The sequence below is a fragment of the Chroicocephalus ridibundus genome, chromosome 7, assembly GCF_963924245.1.
Source record: "Chroicocephalus ridibundus chromosome 7, bChrRid1.1, whole genome shotgun sequence".
Classification (NCBI taxonomy): Eukaryota; Metazoa; Chordata; class Aves; order Charadriiformes; family Laridae; genus Chroicocephalus; species Chroicocephalus ridibundus.
In genome coordinates, this window is record NC_086290.1 from 5,732,006 (window position 1) to 5,750,103 (window position 18,098).

Sequence of the window (18,098 nt, forward strand, 5' to 3'; positions counted from 1 at the left end):
CCCACTGTCCATGTCACTGACAAAGATGTGAAATAGTATTGGTTCCAGGACGGACCCTCAATGAACACCATTTCTTTCTCTCTTGTAATCGTTATGTACTTCAAGATTCATGTGACAGTTTTGGGGACTCAGGGTTGTTAAAACTGTCGGCTAAGAACCACTACTCTAATGAGATGGTTGGAAAACAGTTGCAGTTCGGAATAGGTAAGAAGTAAATTAATCTGCCTTCTAACTTGGACAATTCCTTACTTTCCATATCAGGAAAAAGGTGTCCCCCAACCTGAGGTGACCTACATGATATATTGCACAAGATATATTGAAAGAGTTGAAAAAACTTTTTTATTTCATGATGCATGATGTGTTAAAGTGGTATAGAGGATGAAGATAAAGATTGCTTAATAATAATGATTAATGATAATGATTTAATGATAATGGTTATTACTGGTGCACTTAAATTGCTAATGAACCAGGAATCACACTCTTCAGCTTCCTAAGCTTTTTAGAAAGCCTTTTATTTACAAGGTGGCAAATACAGATGCATGCATGCTGATTGTGGCAGCATAAAATTATTAAAAGAAGCTGTTGTGATATTTGTAGTGGCCTGCAGGCAAACTGATTTAAAACGATGCAAGACTTACGACATAGTCATTTGCCAAAAGAGAAAAATGCGAAGATGAGTTCTCATTTTGAAACCTACACAAGAAAAGCAGTGATGGATTTGAGCTTAGGAACGGGGAGGGAAGAGGAGGCCGAAGCTTTGATGGTGTCCCTTTAATCTGACTGGGGGAGTGTTTGTGGTTGTCTGAGCATTAGGAGTATTACAGCAGTGTTGTACAGAGCATATTGAATAGGCTTATCAGTACAGTTGTATATTTATCTTAATTTCCTCTTACATATGACAGCAAAGGACTTTTTCCGCAGCACGCCAGACCAAGACAATAGTGTACTTACACCTGTGTATCTCAGATAGACAGAATCTATAAAAACATATTTCAGAAAGAAAGCAAGGAGAATGTAGTTATTTATGGCATAGCTCAGTGATCATAACAACATTGAGCTTTCTTTAAAGGCTTCTCTAAAACCTTAAATATTTTCAATGTAAAATATAGTTTTGCTCTTTGTTTACTTTTTTAATTGCATTTTTCATACTAAACCTCTTAAATTCCCTTTCCATCTTTCTTCAGTAAAGTATCGCAAATAAAGTTGAAGACTTAATCTACAAATCCCTTTGTCATGTCCTATAATAAAAAGATGAGCAGAAGGTAGTTAAAGCTATTTATCACAGCATACTTGGCAAGTCTGGGATGTGTTAAGTTAGATAAATTGGCAACTACCTGTTCTCCATTCTTTATCTTAAAAGACAGAACTAAAACCAAATGAAGCATAGCGCCTTCTTGCCTTAGGAAGATACTGGAGGTTACTACTATATTTTTTATTTATTAAACTGAAACGGTTAAAGAGAACTTAGGACAGACACTATACCTTTGTTTCTATTAAAAATGATCTTCTGTATTGTACCTTTATTTAACAAGTACAATTTGCCTTTCAAAGTGATTTTTTTTTTTTAAAGTATGTCTGTCAGGAAATTATTGCACATACCTGGTCATTTCAACCACTTACAGTGCATGCTAAATACACTCAATAAGCATTTCATTTAGCATTAATGGGATAATTATTGTATGTGAAATACTGATTTATGATAAAAGACACATTTACTGGGATCTGACGTTTGTTCAATTCATTACTCATGTTAGATAGCAATTAAACTTTACAAGGTTATTTTAAATTGATCGGTATAGAATTTTTGTAACAATAGATACTATAATACATGTGCGGTGATACATCATCTACAGTTACAGCACCTTGTTACCCAAACATTAATTTTAATTCATGTCTACACACATTCAGCTGCTAGTTATAGCTACTCATTGTTTACAATAAGTTGTAGCATAGGAGGCTGAGCATTGTTAGTAGGTCTAATGGATATTTTGTCCAAGAAAGGTTTTGAACTAAATCCTGTTGAAAGCAGCGATGTGGTGCCTTTGGATCTCTTAATCATGTAGCAAACTGCACACAAAAGCTATGTGGTGAAATGGAAAATATATTAGAAATTTTGTTTCTCCAAATGACTGTGCAGAAGACATAAAGCCTGCTGTTTTTCGTGAAAGGCACTTCTAGCAACTCCAGCTTTACTCTTCTGTTTCCTTAATCTCCTGTACTTTTTGGAAGATCCTTGGGGAGTTACTGTTTCATGCTAAAATTCCTATTAAATAATGTATAAAGCCCCTCTCTGTCCCATGAAAAGTCAGAAAAAACACTAAGTTTCACTTTAAGAATAAGGGTGTGTGAGACAAGAAGCTGACCTTCCTGTCGATCACCGCCTTTGAATAGCGAAAGTTCTGCGCGTTCCTGTGGAGAAGAGCAATACTGCACTGGGAGCTGCAGTATTGAGCTCAGACAAGGGAGGCAAATGAGCAATTGTGTAGCTTGTATGGGACTCCCGAGCTGCCTCGATAGCTTCTGCCAAGATTTCATGTCGGCGAGCTCCCTGCGGCTGTTGAACATCTCGAAGGGAATGGGCGGCTTCGGGCTCCCTACCGCCACTGACTGCCCCGGCCAACGCTTACTCTTCCAACCAACAGCGACAACAGTTGGTCCTGAGTAGCTGAGGAGCCAAATACTAAAACTCTTCCACTTTTGGCTTGTTGCTTGCTACTTCTTTTCTTTCATGTGCTTAGTAGCTGTTGAAATTCCACTGCCGTATAGCTTTTTTTTATTCCCCCCCCCCAAAAAAAAAAAAAAAAAAATGAAAGGGAGGTATAAAAAGAACAGGATGCTGAAATGGGAGGATACTCTGGAGACTAGAAAAGAGAAAAAAAGAGACCTGGCTTTGAGAGGGACTTGAAAGAAAAAAAATCGTCAGCCCAGCATTAAGTTAGGGCTGTGAATTTAGAAGACTGCTATTTCCAAGGCTTTTAAGTCTGTTTTCTACCAAAGATGCCTTCCTTCTACCAAGATAATTGCTTTTTATTAGAGAGAAAAAGCACAAGAAGGATTTGCAGTATTTGGTTGAGGAACCAGAAATACACATTTCTGGGAAATGGTGTGGATAACCTTTAGTTAGATGGCAGCTCTGGTATCTAAAGGAAGTCTCTTTTACATACAGATTTTTAAGTTGGTATTATCCTGATTAATAGCAATGGTATGAGGCTACAAATTGGTGAAGCATTGAGGAAAATAGAAATAATTGGCAGGTTTTTTTTAATATTATGTTTTGATTTAAAAAGGGGGAAAAATCCCAACCTTTCTTTGGGCAATAAATTGGAGGAAGATGCTCACGTGTCAGCCCTAAGTATATAGAGAAGAACAGCAAAGTACATGTGTTTGTAAAAAAGTGGGTCTGGTAGAGCATCTTAGTGTAAAGCGCCCAAATTAATTCTGTATGTGAAAAGGGAGGATTGGGAATGAGTCATTGTCACTGGATTTTGATTTTTGGTGGTCAAACTTAGATTTTGAGATCAGTTCCTTTGACCACAATGCAGTCTCAGTTGTCCTGTTAGAATAATTTAACAAAATAAATAAGGCTAGATTCTTACATATAGTATGAACTCTTTATGGATACAAATAGTAACGTTTGCTGTAACACTTGGTTGTAATTTGTTGTAATCACAATGGTATCTCATAGATAAAGATAAAAAAACCAAACCACAAAAAGTTAAATGTGCATTTAACTCTACGTATTATACTTGCAATGATACTTACAGTGCAAATATTGACAAATTCTAAGCATTCCAAGTGTTTTTTGTTTTTTTTGTAAGTGATCATTTTCTTGATGCAGGGAACGAGTTGTATGCCCATGGTTTAGTGGGCTTTGGTATGCTGACTTTCTTGTATTATTAGAAGTTATTTGTCTTCTAAAATTTCCCAGGGGAAAAAAAAAAAAATCTTTTGTCAAAGTCAGGTGAGTTCACTCAACTACACGTATTAGGAAACTTCATCTTTTCAAGCCCTTGGAAATTGGAAAAAATTCTTGTAGAGAAGAACTCTCATCTCTTGCTCTGATTTATGTAACATATAAAGTGTATCCATTCTTTTAAAACTTCCAATTAAATAGATTCTCACTCATTGTTACGCTATTCCAAGGAGGAAAAAATTGAAATCCTATGAAAAAAGAAGAAAACCTTTTTTAAAAGAGGGACTTCCTACTGCTCTTAGAATTGGCAAGTTGGATTTTATGTAACAGCCAGTGACTGATACATCAGTTCAGAAATTAAAGCTCCTCTGTAGTTTTGAAATGTGTCATCAACTTCCCCATCACTTCTGGTTTCATGTTCTTGTCATTCCAGAAAGAAATGGAAAAAAAAAAAAATAAAATCACAAGAGCAGCACTGTAAATAATTTTATTTTTGTTTTTATCTCTGATGTAAACAGACAACCTAAATCACTTGTGTTGATAAAAAAAAAAAAACAACCAACAATAAAAAAACCCTGAACACCACTATTAGCTTTTAATTTTTTGTCCTTTTTTAATGTTTAATGCAGAAAAATGCTTAATGTTTCTTGAAAGTAAAAAGACAGAACACTTTGGATACAGCAAGATGAAACATCTCCGGTTTTAGGACTTTTTGGGGGGCCTGCCCCCCTTGAACTTGTGCATCAGATTCTACCTGGTGTTAAGTCCAGGCTGTGATTTTTCTTTTTTCCAAATATTTTTTTGCCTGAAACTCCTTTCGGTTGTCCAAATAGAACTTGTTCTCATCATTATTTTTGTCTCAGCAATATATTCCTCAGAAGTCCAAGTATTTGCAGAGTTTGTGCTGCTTAAGGTGCCTGCTCTATGCCACAGAAACTAAAAATGAGTGTATGTGGTCAGTATCCTGAGCCCATATGCTATTATGGGAGTAGATATTCTTAATATAAAGCCAAATCTAATTATGAACGTTTGATAAACAAAATGGAAAAACAGAACTGAGAAACCAGAGTAAAAAAGGACAGATACCTGCTTTTAGATTTTTTTTTTTCAGGTTTTCAGTACTTTGAGTAACTCTACACATATAGCATGTTTCAGTGGAATTAAAAGCAGCATTTCCTCTCTTATTTTCATCTTTTTAGCTTCCAAATTTTAGCTCATATGTCTGTAGAACTTCCTAACATAATATACTAGGATGAATTTTTGTAGCTATAGCATATTTGATTGCATAGATACTTTTGGAATAATTAGACTCTTTAAACAATTTTAAAAAATGAAGCATTAGTTAAATTAAAAAAAAAGGCATAATTCTGATTTTTTCTATTAGTCAATTGATTTGTTTAACTAAGTGGAGAGAAATAAAATGCCCCAAAGTATGCCTTTTACAGAGGATTACTCCCATAGCGTTATTTAATTTTGTGTATTTGCATGTATCCTATTGAAATTGCCTGTATGCTTGCTTTCTTTATTCCTGTTCATACATAAAGAATCTTATTAGCACATCAGTAATTTGCAATCTAAATTCCCTTGAGGGGACTGTATTTTTCCTGTACTTTTTATGCAGATCTCCCAGGTGTCGGTGTTCAAAGTATAATGAAGAAACCTCAGGTTCAGTAAAGAGATTCTCCTGTATCATCAAGGCACTCATTCTTTTTATATTGAAGAAATGCAAAGGATAATGTAATTGAAAAAGAAAGCTATTGCAGAAATTGCTTTCTCTCGCAAACTTGTGTCCTTGTTCCAGAAGTAATACCAGATTGAAATGGGAAAAGCAAAGTTTTACTTGCAGCACTAGGCCGTAACGGGTCGTAGGATCTAAGTGTCTTTACAGGTTTGCATTCCGTAACTTTACCTTCACATTTTTAGCACCTCTCTCTTTCTTATGCTGTGTTAATTAATAAGGTCCTTATCTCTCTGGTTATAAAAGGGAGCAGTGGGGAAAGCATTACCTCCACAGAAGAGCTCTTTGCCTTTTTTCCTACCAGAATTATCACTTGAGGCGCTCCTCTGCTTCTGGTAGAGACTGTCCTACCTCCTGAGGCACTTGCCCAAGTAGCCAGGATTCACTTTTATGTTGCGTACAGGTTAACAATTCAAACTGGCAGTGGAATTCTCTGACTATTTCATGCTTGGCATGCTGTGCTCCACGGTGTCATCCACAGCGCAGACTCCTCCTGTACCGCATTCGGTGGGAATCGCTGTGGTTGAGTAGGATATTTACATGGCCATTTTCTTGTCTGCTTGGGCTGCCGGGCACCGGAACAATTAAAGGCTACATCCACAGAGTTTAAGACAGACGCCTGTCACTTAAGAATTGTAAGTCCAGGCTTTAGGTCTTCAACAAGCAGCTCAGCTGCCACTCAAACTGGCAGTTTCCACCAGCCACTTAACGCTTTCCAAGGAATCGTGCTCTGCTATGCAGAGTGTGCGTGACGGATTTGGTTACGTAGGAAATCCTGGTGGCAGCTGTAGATTAAGTATTTGGCATTCGTTGGAGCAGGACTGCGAGTGAGGCTGTTGTCATTAGCTGAATGTCCTGACCGTCTGGTTCTTGAATATGATTTTTTGACTCAAAATGCTCTTTTGATGCTGACCCAATGAATATTCTATATGTAAAATGGAGCTGTGCCAGCAAACAGAATGAGATTGCCTGCTGCATCTTGCTCAAAGATGCTGTGTAGGGCAGAGTGTGGAGTAGGAGAAGCAGGAGATGCACATTTAGACCCTTCTGATGTGATCTGGGACAGTTTTTGAAAGCCAAGCTATCACGGAGGTGTGGTGTTAGGGCACTGAATTGTGATTGAAAGCGTTACATGCTTTCATCTTAATCCCGCGAAGTAAAGGACTGTATTTCGTATCTGCTTTTTTGTGTTTTAATTAAAGTCCTGGGAAGATGAAAAATATAAGATCTTATTAATCATAAATGGCCCTTCACCTGCTTCAGCACCTCAGTTCACTTTCTGCTATTCTTCTTTTAGGCTACGACAGATTTAGCATCTTTTAACTTAAACTAAGGTATCTCTTGATCCTGCCTTCCCCTTCATCCTGCCCTGCCAGGGTAAGGGGATGGGAGTGGACAAAGGGAGATTTGAAATTCAGTTTCCTAAGCGTCGCTTGGGCAGCCAAGCCACTGCTTGGGCCAGCAAGGCAGGGCCCCAGGGAGGCTGCTGTGCGCTGGAGACCCCAACACCATCTCCGCTGGGGGCCATTGGTGATGGTCAGCGTTTCCCAGCAGCTGCCATGCCTGTAGCCTCTGAGCCTGAAAGCCCAAGTCCTGCTCTCCTAATGACTGTGGGTGATAAATCATAGAATGGTTTGGGTTAGAAGGGACCTTAAAGATCATCTAGTTCCAACACCCTTGCCCTGGGCAGGGACACTTCCCACTAGACCAGGTTGCTCAAAGCCCCATCCAGCCTGGTCTTGAACACCTCCAGGGATGGTGATACAATTTGGAAAAAGATGGAGATAAAGTATAGCAGGTTCCACTCCCTGTTCTTTCTTAGCTGCAGTACACAGAGGCCTGGGAAAGCTTTAATGGTACTTGAAAATACTGTTAAAAAGCAAAGTAAAGCAGGGAAAGCTGTGGAGTAGCAGTAGGAAGGCTGAGGCAGCTTTCAAATGCAGAGATTTGGTACGCTGCACGTTAGGAACAGCCATCCTCGTGTTGGAATGTATTCAGAATTTGTGATTCACTGGGGAGCAAGACCTCAGAGACAGCGATGGAAATATGAAGAAGGGCGTGAAATCTTCAGTGGTTTTATTGTTTCCAGAAAAAGCTTATGTCTGCCTCTTTGCACTGGGGGCGGGGAAGGGAGAAGGGAATGTGCTGTGTTAGTGAGGGCTAGCAATGTGCCGATTTGCTCAAGAGCCTTCCCAACCCAGTGCCAGTTGGCAAACTGGGCCTGTGTTCAAGCATCAGTCAAGAGATTAGGGGATGAAATTGTTTTGCAAACAGTGTCTCTCCATATGATTTTAATGATAAGCCTACAACATCTGGCTGTGTCTGGCTATGGTTTTGGAATCAGAGCTCATACATTTGCATGCCCTGGTCCCTGCAGAAATTATTATGCTCTTGGAGGGTTAACAGTGGACTTTGTATAAACACTCCATCCATGGTTTATAATATTGCTTCTTTTGATTGTTTCTTAGCAGCCCAAAACAGATATTTTGAAATCACTTAGGAACATGTTAATTTTAAAAGAGTTTTCTGAAAATTTCTCTATTTAATTGTGCCTGGGGTTGGTTATTTTCTTCTTGTTGTTTTCCACTCCTTCCTAAGTTTCTTATCGTTGTTTCAACCAGTTCTGTTCCACCAAAACATGCGGCACCGCAGCCTGTTCTGTGCAAACCCGAGAGGGCAGGGACCGCGATCTATAGACCTGACCTGAAATAATGGACACAGAAGTTTGCATCTGGTATATACTGAGCTTCACAACTACCAATTCTGATAGAATTGAGATGTTTCTGTCAAAAAGACTTCGAATATACATCTAGTTTTCATGTTGAATTAATAGTGAGATATGAATATTTATTTTTTTTTAGTGTTACATTTTGGAGGTGATTTCATTATCTCAGTGTCACCATTAAGGATAATAACTGGAAGATGGGAGTAGAAGTAGTTGTAATTGTCTAAGAATAAACAGAGACAGAAAAAAGGAGGCAAATGCAGATAAAATATCCTAATGTTTTAGAACCTAAGTACACAGCAGTGTTATTGAACGCGCTGAATGAAATCACTGAAATTTATATGTAGCATGGGTGTATGTAGTATTTTATTTATAGGATATTTAAAAAAATATTCACAAAAATGTTGAGCTTTTTGATTTGATGTAGTGGTTAAATGAGTAAGATGTGCAGGATCTGCCGTAGGCAATTGAATGGAGATACATTTATACTTACCAACAACATGCTGTTGTATGAACTCCCTTTAACTTTCACCGGTGGTTCTGAGATGTGGTTTTCATGTTTCCATGGCAAAACAGAATGCTATTGCTGATACCTAATGAAATGCAGGGAAATGCTCTTTTTTTGTCCTGGAGTTTTATTATCAATAGCAAATTAGTTTGTGTGAGGATGTAGCATGGGGTATCAGAGCCTGCGACAGCTTAGCTCCACTGCCGTCCCATCCTGTCCCTCCTCTTGCCAGGACACTGGCCATGCACCCACTAATTATTTTGAACTCATCCCAATGCCTAACAAATGGCTCCATGAGCAAATTTAGCTTGCTGAATTGGGAGTAAATTTTTTTCTTTTTAAGAATGGGTATTTGCCTATGGGGCTTGCAAGTGAACTGATTCAGTGGAAGATCTGGCAAGTGCCAGTGTCTTGGTGGAAGGGAGGAGATAGAACCCTGAGGCCACAGCAGCAGAGGGAGAAGGAGATGGGCAGCAGGTGTCTGCTCTCCTCCTGGCAGCACTGAGCCACGTCCCATGAAAAAGCAGGCTCTGACCCTCTTAAACTCCACGTCCACACTATGGGAACAGAGACCACAAACTGGTTTCATTTCCTTTATCTTGTGAGTGAAAGAGATGGGAGTGTGCGCGGAGAAAGGTATGTAACTTCTTCAGGGAAGCCAGCTCCCACCAGTGTGTGTAGACTGCGGTGGTGGGCACAGGACCGTGAACCCAGCTATTCTGCCCCATGCATGATCTGAGTTGACAGGTCTCTGCATGGTGATCCACTTTTCGTGGCTTTACCAGCAGAGTCTCTGGTAGTTCAGAACTCCTTGCAGCACATTGACTCTGTATGGGTGACAGTGGTTCAGCTCAGAATGACTGTTGAGCAGTACTGGGGTTGTATTCTTTGTTTGCTCTTTTGAAATGTCTCTTTTCCCTGTTTTGAGTTTGCATCTGTGATAGTGTTTATTGCAACTTCTTTTTGTAGTGAAAGAAAATCTGAAACAGATAAACTGCAATGATACAGTAAAAATAATCCCCATCGATAGATGGAGCGCTAATAGACATAGAACACTCCTTTAATGACCAAAGTGCTTCCAGTGTCTCTGTATGCAAAGTGAAATATGTTTCTTGTCCGCTGCAGCGTTAACTTAACTTTAGTGTTAGTGGGCAGTTCCTAAAAGTCAGTGCTCAGTTTGTTTCCCTTTGGAGTTTAAAAGCCGGAGGCGTTCTTTAGAAGTGTAGTGGCTGACAGTCCTGCGGTGATGGCTCAATACATCTCCAGCTGCACCATAAATTGTCACCAGGAATGAAGTAAGAGGATAAAGTGGACTCACTGAGAGAGGCAACAAAAGCAACAAACTCATCCGTACAATGTGACTTCAATTCACAGGCAACCATGTGTTCAGAAAATAACTGGCTTTGAGTCACAGTCAAATCAACGCTTGTTAAAGGAGGAGCAAGAGATGGATCGTATAGTAATTATAATGGGGGAAAAAGTGTAACGGTTCTGGTAATAGGGCTAGAGGAGACTAATGTTTCCTTTATGAGTAGTCCTAAACTAAAACTATCAAGGGCATGCCGAGGTATGGGAGATCCAGAATAAAAATATATCATTTAAAAGGCACTTTTACTGTAATGGCCCATCTTCCATCAAAGGCAACTTCTGAATTTTTCTGTGTATCAGACCAATAAATCATTCCTTATTTACTGTGTCACCTCATTTTCTTTTTCTTTACGGTACCACAAATAGATTATTTTTTTTAAAATATTCTGTAGATTCTTCATTTAAAACTCCAACATGAATGCCATATCCCAGATTTGGCAGGAAGTTTGCAGCTCACAGTTCTGCGATTTTTACTAAATCAAACTACCAGGCATAAAGGACTACGCAGTGTGATACACGATGGGCGTATTTATGGTTGGCTTTCTACTGCTGCCATCACTCATTGCTTCGGCTGTACGAAGCAACCGTTGCCGGCCTGGGAGCTTTGGTGTGTGCCCTGAGAGCGGAAGCTACAATGGATGAGTTTTGCAGTTTGCTGTCACTGAAGTCAGTGGTAAAGAGTTCATTGATTCCAGTGGACGAGGATCAATTAGTCTTCAATTAGAACATGACCTTCATACTCTTTCTCTAATCAGCATTTCCCTATTACATGAGTGCTGCTTGGCACTGTCCTAGCTCTAGTTTGAGTAATTTTTGTTTCTATGGATCGACATTACTGCTTTTAGATTGAAGTAAAGTAAATTAAAGTAAATTTCCTCCTTTGCTTCATGCCTGTACCAATGTGAGTCTTTTACTTAATGCAACCCATTAGTTGTCTTTCTCTCTCATCTATTATCCATTATTTTATTTTTTTAATTTAGAAGCTCTAGATTTGCTTCATTAGTCTTCCAGTTTTGCTATAGATCCTATAGTAATTCTTTAAAAAAAGAAAAAAGGGGATCATATAAAGTGTACACAGGCAAATACACCAGTTGTTAATCACATGAAATTTATTTATTACCTTTTAAGAAACAGAACTGCACATTTCCATAAACTCTTTAAATATGCTAGTTAATTGGTGTGTGATCTTTCCTAAATGTGCCAGATCACTTCAGCCTGAGTGCCATTCAGTCTTGTAAATTTTGTTTTCTGACTTTTAATCGTTAGTGGTTATTCCCCAGATGATCTTATTAGCCTTGAGTACAAATACTGCATATATCCCACTGAATAACTAAAAGTCTGTGGAACTCCTTAAATATGCATGGATATCCAAAGATGTTTTTAGTCTTTTTTTTTTTTTTTCTTTACAGAAAGTAAAATGAAGCGACGCTGTCACTATATAACATCATCTTCACTAATTCTACTGTTATAAGGCTGAAGATTGTCATATTTTGTAGGGATAGGCAATGTCTATCATTTGATTGAAGTAGATGGAAAATACAAGCAAGCATTGTACATGCAAGCTGTCTGAAAAAGCTCTGTATCTTATTTGATTTTTTCGGTTTATTCCCCCCAAACTATGTTAACTAGTCCAGTAAAAGGTTCTGCATTTCTGTACAAATTTTATCTCTTTCAAGTCTTTAGACTGTAACATGTACTCTACCTTTTCAGTGCTGTTTTAGCAAGGGCCGAGTGTGGTCCAAGGACACTTTTTCTTTATTGATGACAGATAATAATACATAGCTATGTATTATATAGAAATGATAAATCAGAATGTACAAGTGTTGCTTTGATGCTACTTCTATATAGAGACTGCCATTTGAAAACTGAGGTGACTAGCTGCAGTTTTGATAGCACTTTTCTGTATTTCTTCTGTTTACTCTCAAATGTTCATCACTTCTTTTTGTGTAGTCTGTATGTGAAAATGGTTTAATCTTCTTTAGTGATCTTTCTTTGCAGGTTTTTCATCCTGCTGTCCTAGACTCTGCATTTCCAGGGACTCTGTGAATTGCTAGTATCATGATGGTAATTACAAACGTTACCTCTCCTTAGAGTTTGAGAGGAAAGTTGAAATTTCTTTGGCATTTATGTCTTTTTTCTTTTCTGGAGTTAGGATTGCATTACAAGGTGCTTATAAACTCTGCAACAGCTGCTGACTCTGACTGCTTGCATCAGCCTGCACAGATTGAACGCTCTTCTGGCTTTGGTTTTGGGTTGGTGGTGGTGGGGGGAGGGTTTTGTCTCTGTTTTTGGTCTTTTTTTGTGTGGAATGGTTTGTGGGTTTTGAGGTGTTTTTGTTCGTTTTGTTTTCTGATCTCCACCACCCCAGTTAGAGACCCTGGTGTTCTGGTTCACAAGGGTAAGGTTGGCTTCCACATAACTAAGTACAGCGTCAAGTATTCCGGTCACAGGCAAGATTATTCTGAGTTTTCATTATCCGGGTAAACATTGCTTTCTTTTTTATTGCTCTGTAACAGAGCAGAAAAATGGCTAAATCTGTGACCAGCTTGAACCAGTCTGCTTCTAATGGGACAGGGGACAGAATGGAGGAGCTGAGATGTGAGGCAAGAAAATAGCAGTAGGGATTTTATTAAAAGATGTAAGTGTAAGGTCACATCAGGGAAGGTGCAGTTTCTTCAGCTGTTTGTTTTAACTGCCAACCAGTTGCTTTTTCTCTAGCTTTCTGAGGTTTTCTAGACACTGAAGTCTCCCACTATACTTCAAAGTTTTATAAACACTTGTTATCCTTCCTTTTTGAGATGATACACTGAGGCACAAAGGGGTTATGTGGTTTCTCCAGTGAAAATGAGAATAACAGAACATTGGAATCCTGTCTTTTAGCACCAAATACATGTATAGTGTGTGTGTCTATATAGATATAGTGCTTATATATTTGTAGTGCTAAAAATATATATTTTTTATATATTATTTTTTCCCCAGCTGTCTTGTTTTGTTGGTGAAAGGTTTAAGTTGAATGTTTTTTCTTTTTTTAACCTACTTAAAACTTAGCCTTTCCTCAAGTATTGCCAAGTACTGTGCAACATTTGTAGCTGTCCTAATTCTGGCTCATAAGCCATGCTAAAAATTCCTCCTTCAATTGACAGCTTTCTTTGCCAGATTATAATATTCCCAGCTGATTAGTTATCTTAACCGCAGGGTTTTTTCTGAAAAGTACAATTAGCAGAATTTGTTTCAAGCTACTTCTAGCAGTTTGCTGTAGAATGTAATTTCTTTAATGTTTTCTGAGCGATGAATGCTATGTATGTATTTTTGAAAAATGTGTTGCTAAGAGTATATTTTCATCCTTTTCCTTTCTTTCCTCCTCCCTCAATGCCAAGAAATAAAAATTAAAGTTGTGATTAAATCTGGAACTAAGAACAGCCCTGGCATTTGACTGTGTGCGATTCTGGATATGCAGCAGTGGTTATTGTTAAAATATAACTATTTACGAAAATAGCGCCACGTAGAGAGGTAGCTGGGAGGAGAGGGGGAAAGCGGGAGGATCAGGAGCTTTCAGGAATGCGGAGTTGGGGGTTGCTGTACCTCGAGCAGGGTGTGCATCGCTGGGCTCATTTAGAAGAGGTTTCACTTCATAGGTGAAACTTGGGGGAGTCAGAAAATGAAGGTCGTGCCCTTTGCCAGCACGGACGTTTGATTTTCATTCATTAGGAAATTCGGAGACTGTAAGCTATAAAGCAGAAAGCAGTTGTTCTATATCTCTTTATTTGTCAGCACTGATTGAAAAGGCAGACAGCAATCTTGCATGTAGCTTTTATAGAACTTTATAAAGGTAAAAACCCTATAATATATCCTTCACTTCTACTACGGTAGCTGACGTTTGCTGAATGTCTGCTGAAATGTGATTAAGTTCTTGGAAATAAAAGTTACTGCAAGGACCTGTTAAAAAGCACTAGAAATGAATGCTGAAGACTGGATGTGTCTGGTTTCCGTCGTGGGCACAACGGTGTGATGGGAGGTAACTCACCAGATCTAAGCAGAAGAGAGAGGATGCGAGCGGAGAATAGAGCTAGTCCCAAATATCACACTGTCATAATCTGACTGTTTTGCAAAGGTTTTTTGGAAGTTGAACAAAAATTTGAAGAAGTGATATAGAACACACACCCACCCCACCCCCACCCCCCCCCGTCTCAATGTGCATTAAATACATCCCACGTATTTATAAATTGGAGCCATGGACTACTGCTGTGGTAAGGAAGATGTGAACAGGCTTTCTGTGGCTCAAAATTAGGAAGTCATAAACTCTGTCTCCTTCTGTTTATCCTTATTTCGCCTGACTTCATATTTCATTCAAACAGTGAGAAGGCTGAAATGCTACATAGGTACTTTAGAAAATGCCATGGATTGCTCTTTTAGCTGCATAGAAAATCTAGATTTTTTTTTTATTTAAAAAAAGCAATTGTGTGAATACAATTAAAGGATCTGAATCTACTGTTACTGTAAACTTTCCAGTTTCCAGATTCATTGAATTTAGTTATTGCAATAGACATTAAATTGGAAGCTGGACTGAGTATTTACAAGACATAGGTAGAATTTTCATAGAATAGGGGAAATATCAGTTGTGCACGTTGGACTATTAATGATCATTTTCGCATTTACCAATTAGTGGAAGGCAATATAGCTGTTTAAACTCAGGATAATATTTATTTTAAGTTGAATGGGTATTTACAGACTGAAGTCATAGGAGATTGCAGCCTGCTTCTCTCTTTGTTTATTTCTTTTCCTCCTTTTTGTTTGCTTTTAAAAAGAAATAGAAGACTAAAGAGACTTACGTTGGCCAGAGTTTAATTTGTATTGACATTTATATCTTACCTCTGAGGTTTAGAAAAAAATGGAATCAAATTAGGTCAGACACATACAAATGAGGAGATACTGCTTAGAGCTACATGAGCGCTGAAACACCTAAATCCAACTTAAACAGAAGTGAGCTGGAAGCTCAACCCGGCATGTGAGCCGTGGGCTGGGGGGCTGCAGAAATCTGTTTCACTGTGAGTATTTCCTGAAGGCATGAAACTCTGGGTTGGAGGGAAAGAATTCAGAATACCAAGTTTCTTTTAATAATAATCATCTCATCAACAATATTTGCATGGGAGAAAAATATCAGTTTTCAGATGATGAAGAACATACAAACAGAACTAGTTTGCAATAGTAATGCTGCAGGTCTTGGTCATCCCGTGCAATTTAGCGCACCGTGTGATCACAGGCACTTTATATTACAAAATAAACTTGCCTTTGGGGGAATATAACTTGTATATAGGACAGACATACCATCTAAGGCAGTCGTAAGACCGTACACTGAATTTTTTTCTGGTTCCAAATATATATATATATTTTTGGTAAAGTAGACACATAAATATGCCAAGATTTCCTCCACTGTCACCCTGCTATCTACCAATTGGTGGTGTATGTTCAGTGTTCGCAAAAGCTTTTTTTATGAACTTGCTTTGTGATTGTGTCTTGAGTACAAAACCATGGCTTTTTGCACAGTGTATGCTTAATGCGGACCAAAGGGAATATCAGCTGAGTTTTCAGTGTTAGAGAGAAATTTCAGAACTCAGCTTTCTGTTAATTATAAATTTCTATCCAGAGTCTTTTATTCCCAAGAACTTTGTGTTCATATCAAGTGGGATAAATGCTTTGCTATTTACATGTTAAAACTTCTGTGGTACCTGGTGTTAAGTAACAAAAGCTGCATCCTGCAGATTCTATCACAATGATGTTGCTGATCACATAATTATTACTATTACAGGGAAGTCCTGTAGAAGACTTAGTCAAAGGAGATGGTGTCAAAATCACCCTGTACATCCTGTCAATGAAATGGGTACTCTGAATATTTTCTGGTGACCCTGATGGCTGATGATATTTTAAAATCACTAATAAAAAGCTGGTTGTGATGCTAGGAGTTCTTGGCCAATGGGGAATTACCTGACCCTTTTAAGGCAAGCTGCACTGCCGTGGTGTATCAGCTGTCTGCAAAATGCACTGCTGGAAAACGATGAAGTTAGGTATGTTGCTGTGGAGATTTTTGTGAGATGAAAGCATACTTAAAGAAATCCATTTAAATTACTTGCATTTCTTTAATAGAAAGTATCTTGAATCAAATTCCTTACATTTCAGTATTAATGACCCTAAAAGTAAAATTACTTTTTTTTTTATGAGCGTTTATATCAATATAATTGAGAGCTTATCCAAAACCGCACAGCTCTGCAGTTTCCTGCACAATCAGGGAAACAACCTCGATGGAAAGCATCGTAATGTGCGAGCATTCGTCCTCTCCCTTCTCTCACTCATGTTTGAGCATAATAAAATGTGGCAGTATGACACATACCTTTTGGGAGCACTTAGCGCTTAAAATGGACTCTCGGTATTGCAATACTAAATTGTAGCGTTACTAGCATAAAACACCCCAAATAGATTTACATTGAAATTGTAACAGAACGAGGGAGATAATGTCACAACGAGGCACAAAAAGGGAAAGCAAATCCCAATATACATCAGCTCCTTATTTGGGTCTCCAGTTAGTCAGGAAGTTCGGAACTTAATTCTGAGTCACAGCTTGCCGAGAAATAAATAGATTAAATTGTTCCTCTGAAGCTCTTTAGCCTCGCAGATAAACTCTCTCCAGTGACAGCATGGACCAGGGTGAGGGGTTGGGACGAATCCTGGTTGCTCACTGCAGCGACTCCCAAAGCTCTTCCTTCTCCTCTCCTTCTCTCCACGTTGTTTAGACTCTTTACTTTTTGCAGTTGTCTATTATTCATTTTAAGACTTTTTTAATCCATGGTGGTATTTTTTTTTTCCTCTCTCCCTCTTACCTATACTTTTTCACCTATGGCCTGCATGCAATCTCTTCTTCTTGCTCCCAGAACTTTATTTCTTCAGGTTTTAGGAATAATCTAAGTGCAGCCTGGCTTCCTTGATACTGTGGGTGTATTAGTGTAAAAGTGGTGTGTAAACAACTGGTTCTTGAGAATAGGGGGTAGAATATATCTAATTTTTCCTCTGATCTATAGAACCACCGTGGATTAAGTCAACTTCTAACAGTGAAAGGAGCGATTGTGATTTTTCTGCAACCTGTCATTGTGACATGGAATAAATATTTAGAAACATCAGTGGAGCTTTTTTCCGAGTTCATTTCTGCTTAGACATTTAACTCGACGAGTAGGCTGGGGTTTGATCTCGGAAGTGTGAGGATGGATCTTCTCTTGATCCTTAAACAACTTGTATGTTAGTCAGACTTGTGCAGATAAATTCTGCTTTAGAAAAAAAGCTTGGCCTTCCTGCACTTGAAAAATCAACTTTTCCATTGCCTCACTTGGCGAATTTTCCCAAAGTCTACTTAATTCACCTGGAAAACTTTCTGCGTAGCTTGTGATTTATGAATGGGCTAAATTGTGCTTTTAATAGAAAAGTTTTTTTAATACTAAGAAAATAAAACACACATTTAAAAGGGGACTAGCTCGTAATCGTATTTTCTGTGACTTACATAAAATGTATTTGTCTTAATAAAAACATTGACTTTCTGGCTCTTATACCTACAAAAATAATTAAAAGCATGTCACTGAACTAAAGAGGGATGTTTCCTATTCACTCGAGAGCCAATTTAAATTACAAATGAAATAAGGAAAAAGTGCCCTAAAAACTGATGTGTACGTATTCGTACCACAGTGAACAGATAGCAATTAGCGATAAACGATTTGCCGCAAAGTTGCCTTGAATAGCACATGAGGCAAAGCTCAGTATATAGCAAATAAGTTTAGACTCGCTGGAGAGAAGACAGGGAAGTTAA

General features: G+C 38.4%; 1 protein-coding gene across 1 annotated transcript in view; it reads left to right on the forward strand.

Moving 5' to 3' along the window:
* Positions 1-18,098, forward strand: part of LRP1B (LDL receptor related protein 1B) — a 744,151-nt gene that overhangs the window by 196,033 nt on the left and 530,020 nt on the right. The gene's annotated exons all lie outside the window — the stretch shown is intronic.